The sequence below is a fragment of the Thermobia domestica genome, chromosome 16 (assembly GCF_964235325.1).
Source record: "Thermobia domestica chromosome 16, izTheDome1.hap1.1, whole genome shotgun sequence".
In the NCBI taxonomy this organism is placed as follows: Eukaryota; Metazoa; Arthropoda; class Insecta; order Zygentoma; family Lepismatidae; genus Thermobia; species Thermobia domestica.
Window position 1 is genome coordinate 188558236 of NC_137469.1, and position 7105 is coordinate 188565340.

The window sequence follows — 7105 nt, forward strand, 5'->3', positions numbered from 1 at the left end:
TATTTGGAAAACGAAAAAGGGGGCAGACTACTAAATATTTTTCTAAAGCCAACAATTTTTGTTTTGTCAGTTTTTCGTAAATGAAACGAGATAATGAAATGTAACTTACCTCAGTAATAGATAATGTTATTCTACACCCTAAAATATGAATCGGAAGAATTTTTAGTGTTGCCATCCATAGAAATTACAGTGTAACCACAATTTGAATTACTCAAAAAATCTAGGTTATGGCAGCGACTACAAAAATGAACTCAAATGCAACCGATGACTTACCATGCTGTCTGTGTTCCTTGTTAATTACTTTAAAATAGTATTTGTATTTTAATTCTACTGTTTATTAAAAAATATTTATTTTGTACATCTTTATTACAAAATAAATACAAATATTATTTAAAAAGTAGTTAGGAAGGAAAGCAAACAGCATGGTTAGTCATCAATTGCAGTTGAGTTCATTTTTGTAGTCGCTGCAATAATCTAGATTTTTGAGTAATTCAAATTCTGGTCACAATGTAATTTATATGGATGGCAACACTAAACGTTCTTCCGATTCGTAGTTTCGGATGTAGAATAATATTATCTATTACTGGGGTAAGATAAATTTCATCATCTCGTTTCACTTACGAAAAAAATGGCAAAAGGAAAATTGTTAGCTTTTGAAAAATATTTAGTAGTCTCCCCCTTAATGTTGTTCACGAGAGCGGTTAATTCTAATATATCATCTCGATAACGAGAGGAATTAAATTTTTATGACAAAACAGCCTAGTCAAAACTTGTCTTCAGTGCGTGAATATCAGTATTTACTTATTGCCAAAGCAAAGTCGTAGCCCAAGCCGAAGACCAACCCGGGACGAACAGGTTTGAACGAGTATGGGCGCGCACGATAATTTTTGACTATTCTTGGCACAAGCCTGAATACATGCTTCTTCGGAATTCAAACCAGGAACCTCGTGAGCGACATCTTTGCCTCCTAGACTTCGATGAGCATTCAACCAGTAAACAAATACTTTATAGTCTGTCAGGAAAGTAAATGTACACCTGTTTTTCGAGTCTGACATTCCTGTGCTCCATCCATGGAGAGTATGAGAGTTAAATCAATCAAGTTTTTCCTGAGAGGCAAGAAGAAAAGTCTAATCTAAATAAGACATTGCAGAGGGACACAAGCTGTGAATACGAATAGTGCATAGTGTAAATAATAGACGACATCGAAAGAGAAAGCCAGAAACAGCTGCTAAACGAAAAAAAAACAGATTAAAAATTGTCGAAGTGGGAACATAAAATACAAATAACAGCAAATACGCTGACAACGAAACGTTACTAAGTAATAATCTAGGTGTAGTGGTTAAGGTGCTGGCTTACAAATGCAAAAGACGTAAGTTCGAATCCCCTGCAAGCAGATTTTTAAACATTTTTGTTAATAAAGCATACAGCTCATGAGACATGGTAAAAGAGGTCGTATTTAATCTTTCGTACCAATTATTATTGGTAATGTTTAGTACTGATAATAATTTTTGTCTTTGCGCATTGGTTTTATTCTTGTGTTCATTTCGAAAGAGAAGAATATCCGAAAAATTGCCACCAAAACTCCTCTTATTTTGAATATCAACGTCGTATGCAATTAGTAAAGAATAAAAATTGAAGGCTCCGAAGTCGCTGAAAAAGTAAAAAATGCAAGTGCAGGGGATCGAACCCGTGTTCTTGGTCATTAAAATACAATTATTACATGCCTTAAACCACTCGACCACGATTTCTACTTTGAGCACTGGGAGGCTTGTGTTTAGGTTAGACTGCTCAATACGTTTTGCAAAGAGCCATGGTTTAGCTCCGACGCAGCATAGGTGCGAGAAGGGAGATGGGGAGCGAGGCAATTTTTTTCTCTCTCTCTGTATGTCTCCATCTATCTATCTATCTATCTATATATCTATATATCTATATCTATATATATATCGCTTTTTGTAAATGCCATAAGCACCGTAATTTTCAGCGGATTGAGAGAAACTAATTGCTGAAATATCTTGAATGAGTTCGTTAGCCAGAATAATCAGAGGAAAGTGTTCAAAATGGTGTCCCTTCAAACTCTTAAAAAGTTCCAAGGGAACCAAATTTCGCCCATAAATGGGGATTTGAGTGGCTTTTTCTCTTTTACTGAAGGATTTGTTTGCTGGGACTTATCCACTTTTATTGAAATATTGGACCCGATTGATCACCTAAAGAAGGTTCACGCCCTTTCACTACTGTCAGGCTTTTTTTGCAGAAGGGCGGATATTTTCCTATTTGAACAAGACTATTGTTATTGATGATATGATGTCAAACATTGAAAGTGAAGTAACTTTTGAAACGTGTTATTTGAAAGAATAATATAATAAATGTGCTTTAACACAGAGAACTGTAGAAAATTTATATCGAGTTCGGGAGCGTGAATGGCGAGGAGTGTTATTTGATTTACATTTTAGTAACACATTGCATTGCATATAGTGATAGGCAACATTAGTGGTAAGTAAAATAATAATAATAATAATGATAATAATAATAATAAGGATTATTAAAATTATATATATAACGAAAAGATGTTGTTTGTGGCAACGCAATATCTTACTCAATTCTTCATCAAACGTAATAATTGAAACGCCATAGAACGACGAAAAATACCAAAAGAGTGACTACGTTTTGCGAAAGGAAACAATACTTTCTCTCAAATAGATAAAAAGTTCAAGCCAAGATAGATTCGAACTCGGGTGGACGGCGTAAAAAGCCAGTGCTTTGTCCACTCAGCCACTGTGTCATTAGGGATTACAACCACTGCATTAACAGGTACCACTTCCGTGGGTTGTATACTATGATCACGTTTTCCTTGTTTGCTCGAAGTCACCAATGTTTTTACATGTAGTAGCTAAACCTACGTGCCATGTAATGCATGAGGTATTTAGACATACATACTCTTCATATAGTGTAATAAAAGGGCCATGCTGGGAAAAAGAAAAAGAACATTCCTTGGACAAAACGGAAACTATTGGCATCAGAAATATTTATCTACTGAGCATGCGCAGTAACCTAATTCAGAATGGTTACTGTTTAGTTCAGTAAACGAAGAAAGGGATATAGAACGAAAACATGTCGCCTCAACGAGAACGACCAGAGTTGACAGAGGCGGAAGCAGATGTGTATTAATACAACAACTTTGGTTAAATTGATAATTCGTTCTGTATCCTGTATTAGATCGTATCACATTTTTACGAGAGAGCAGATAAAGACTTACTAACCCTATCATATAGAAAGCTTTACTAACCCAACCATATAGACACAATGGATGTAACTGTGAGTACTACAACTTGGATGTAACGAAAACCGTTTAGACATTCAGTAGTTTGCAAGGTTGAATATTCACTAAAAGATAAGGGACAATACAATTCAACATACCTCAGCTTACAGTAGCTAGATACATGCAATTTCTGGTTAGATACTGAAACTGCTGATGGATTTGAATACATGACGTATTGCAGGATACAAAATGCTTTTTATTACATGTTTGTTTGTAGATAGCTATTAGTTTAGTCTTCTGAAAAGTTATGTGTAAACTAGGGATAGCCAAATCCGGAGTTTTTACTTCCTGGACTCCCGAATGTAAAACCAGACAAATTAAGGAATTCGGAAAAATTCATTTTTTGGAAAAATTCCGGAATTCGGAAAAATCTGGAATTTAGAAATTTCTGATTTCGGAATCTTGATTTTTACGAATTAATGTATGTTCCTGAATTTCGAATTCTTTCGGAGTTCCGCATTCTTTTTGATTGCAGGATTTTACCGAATTCCATAATTTTCCGAAATCCGGAAAGTGAAAGTTCCGCTTCCGGTAAATGAATTTCTCTTGGTTAATATGTATCGTGGCGGACATAAATCTTTGACAAGGTAATAGTGACTGCTTTGAAACAAGTGCAGAGTCTGAGAATTAAATCTATCATATCTGTAGTTTCGTGTGGAGAGAAAACAAAACTTGTGAATCGAAGGTTTAAGAACAACAAAAGTTATTAACATAAATTTGGCGCAGATTATCACTTATATCATCATAAAAGAAATAGAAAGACGTTTTGAATCGAAGAGATATAACACAACTTTGCAAGCGAAAACTAAGAAATCTAACGTAACCAGACTAAAGACGAATCGTTTATCGCATAGCGATCGCCGTTCAGTATTCAAGGCGCTTGTTCGACTCCACATCGCACATATTTTTTTTACTTTAATATTTTTGATGACGATTGATCGCGCGATGACATACGTATTTTTATATTCAGATATTTTAATACTCGGATTTTTCAATACTTGAACTATCAAACCTTCAGGAATGTTGATAGTAATAATAGCAAACTATTAATATTGTGTATTATCTCGTAGGAGATTAAAAGCTACGAGCTAATTGCAGCTCAGGCCATACAATTACAAGCAGAAACATGACATATGGAAAGAATATTTCGATTTTGTTTAATGTTGCCCACGACGAGGGGAATTTCTCATCTCGTTTCTAAAACAAACAAAATAACATGAGAATCAATATTTTACATTCGAGACTGGACAGGGCTAACTGAAATTAAGTCTTGCTTTGGAGATGAGAATCGAGACGAGACGAAAAGTATCGTAACAATTTATCGTCTTGTCTCGATTCTCGAAATAGAGTTTGTCCATTCTTTAAATAGCAATTGCTCTGTAGACTAAATCATATAGGCTATTTTGTTACTTTGCATTTCAGAGCTCATTGAATTATGGCCAGCGTAGGTATTTTTGTAGCAAAGCTTTTATATTAACCTCTGCATATCTTAAAAATTAGTTTATTATATGCCTTACTGTTGCGTGATATTCAGTTATTTTTATTATAGTTATTTTCCTAAAAACATACAGTAAACTACTTTCTACATGAAACTTTAGTGGAACGCTTAGTATAAAATTTTGGTAGTTGCAGAGGTGTATCTTGAAGGTTACGGAAACCCTTCTCCGAAGTCCCTACGTTTAAGTAAGTTTTTCCAAATTTTAGAACTACTTTAAAACTTTCAATACCATTTTATTATTATTATTATTATTATTATTATTATTATTATTATTATTATTATTATTATTATTATTATTATTATTATTATTACTGAAGCGTTCTGAATTGAATGGTTCACCCTGTTCCACCCAGCTTCTGTCTAGTAGGCATTGAGCTGGACAAACAACGTGTGTATAGGTTTTCTTTCGGGTTCCGCTTCCTCCCACTTTCTTTATTCCAAAATTTCTCTCATTGTCATCATAGACGTCTTCTGTGGCTTAGCCGGCATAACCATTACTTAAAAGCAAATTTTCTTAGGGCTTTTGTGAGGTCAGTAGCCCTACTTTCTATATGAAATTTGCCTGGAAACACTCCGTTTAACATTTTACTACTTGTAGGAACGTATGCGGAGGATATGTCCTGATGATACTGACACTTCTCTCCAATCCGACCATTTTGTAACTTTTGCGTAACGCTAGGGGCGAATCTAATACAATCTGTCATACGGAATGTATCTTCTATATTATTATTATTATTATTATTATTATTATTATTATTATTATTACTGAATATTAGAGACCTCAATATTACGTGCTATTAAAATGGAAATAAGCATACTGAAGTTAACAAAAATGAAAATAAATTTTTTGAACTCTCTACAAAGATGAATTGCATTATAAGAGATACTTTGGAAAGAAAACAGGGAGGAAAGGGTGTCAGCTCCTGGAATATACGACTACCGAATCTTCGGATGCCTTAACAGAAACTAAGTAGAATTTGTCATTACGATACATAGTAATGCTATCTCTTTGGGTAAAATACTTTGGATTATGTATGCGTTATATTGATACTTTAACAAAATATGCATACAAATATAAAAATAGTTTCTACTTACAAAATTTAGTTGAATAGATATATGGAACGTGTTGGAAATAGCAAATAAAATTATTATTCCTAGTAAGAGTGGAAGAACTTAGAAACAATTCCACAATGATACAATAACGTTTCAGACACATCTATGACTCATACTTTATGTATTCATGAGTGGTTTGCTAAACACTGTAACGTTTCGAAGAGTACGAATCGAGATTCTAGACTGTGACGTCATGTTGTCAGTATTTCCCCCTGTGAAGGAAGTCGTTTCAACTCTAACTTGTAAGAACGAGAGAAATTGACTATTTAATGTTAATATACATCAGAAATATCAACATTGTAAATGATAAATTTTGTTCTTAATTTCCTCACAGGGAATCGATCCGCGGACACCCAAGATACGAAACAAATTCTCAAGCCACTACCCTAAAACTGTTGTGTTAAGAAAGAGACTAGAAACACTCGTCTATGTAGCAAATTGCACACGTTTAGGATTCCAACATTTTATTAACTACGAAACTCTGATTTTCGTCATGATAAAATACTATAGTCCACAGAATTCAAATTTAAATTTAAAAAGACCGACAAACACGCAAGAACATGAAGGAGAAAATGGTCTTAAGAGTAATTCGAATCCTTACCCTGGAGCCTCAGACCACTCTTTTATGATTCACCGAAAGTATCTCCGTAACTTATCTCTAGTATATTCGGTTATTGTGGTTTTACAGTTATTTCTTGTAACCTTGAACGAAAGGGACACGAACACAGATACATCGAGGACATTTAATGTTTCAAAGGCTCTCCCGCCGGGAATCAAAACTGAGACCCCGCCTACAAAATTATCTGATGGGTGGGGTACCTGGTTTGTTCCCAAGGCAAGTAAGCTAGATCGTCATTGTGCTCGTCGGTTTTCTCGGACACTCCCACTTTCTCATTCTACCAATTCGTACATCATAATTCACTTGGTTTAATCATACTCTTACTCAACCTAGCAGGCATAATCGTTGGACATTTAACGTAAAGATTACATTTTCAAGCTGCTCACAAACCAATGCGAACCGAAAAACAGATATATTTTCTTTCTCATTAACGTGTTTTCAAAAAAAAATACATATAGACAGAAAAAGCATGGGAATCGTAATTCCATTCAAAAGTGAAACAGCAGATTCGTGATACCTTAACTTAAACGAAACCATGACATGTCGTTTGGAACTTTCC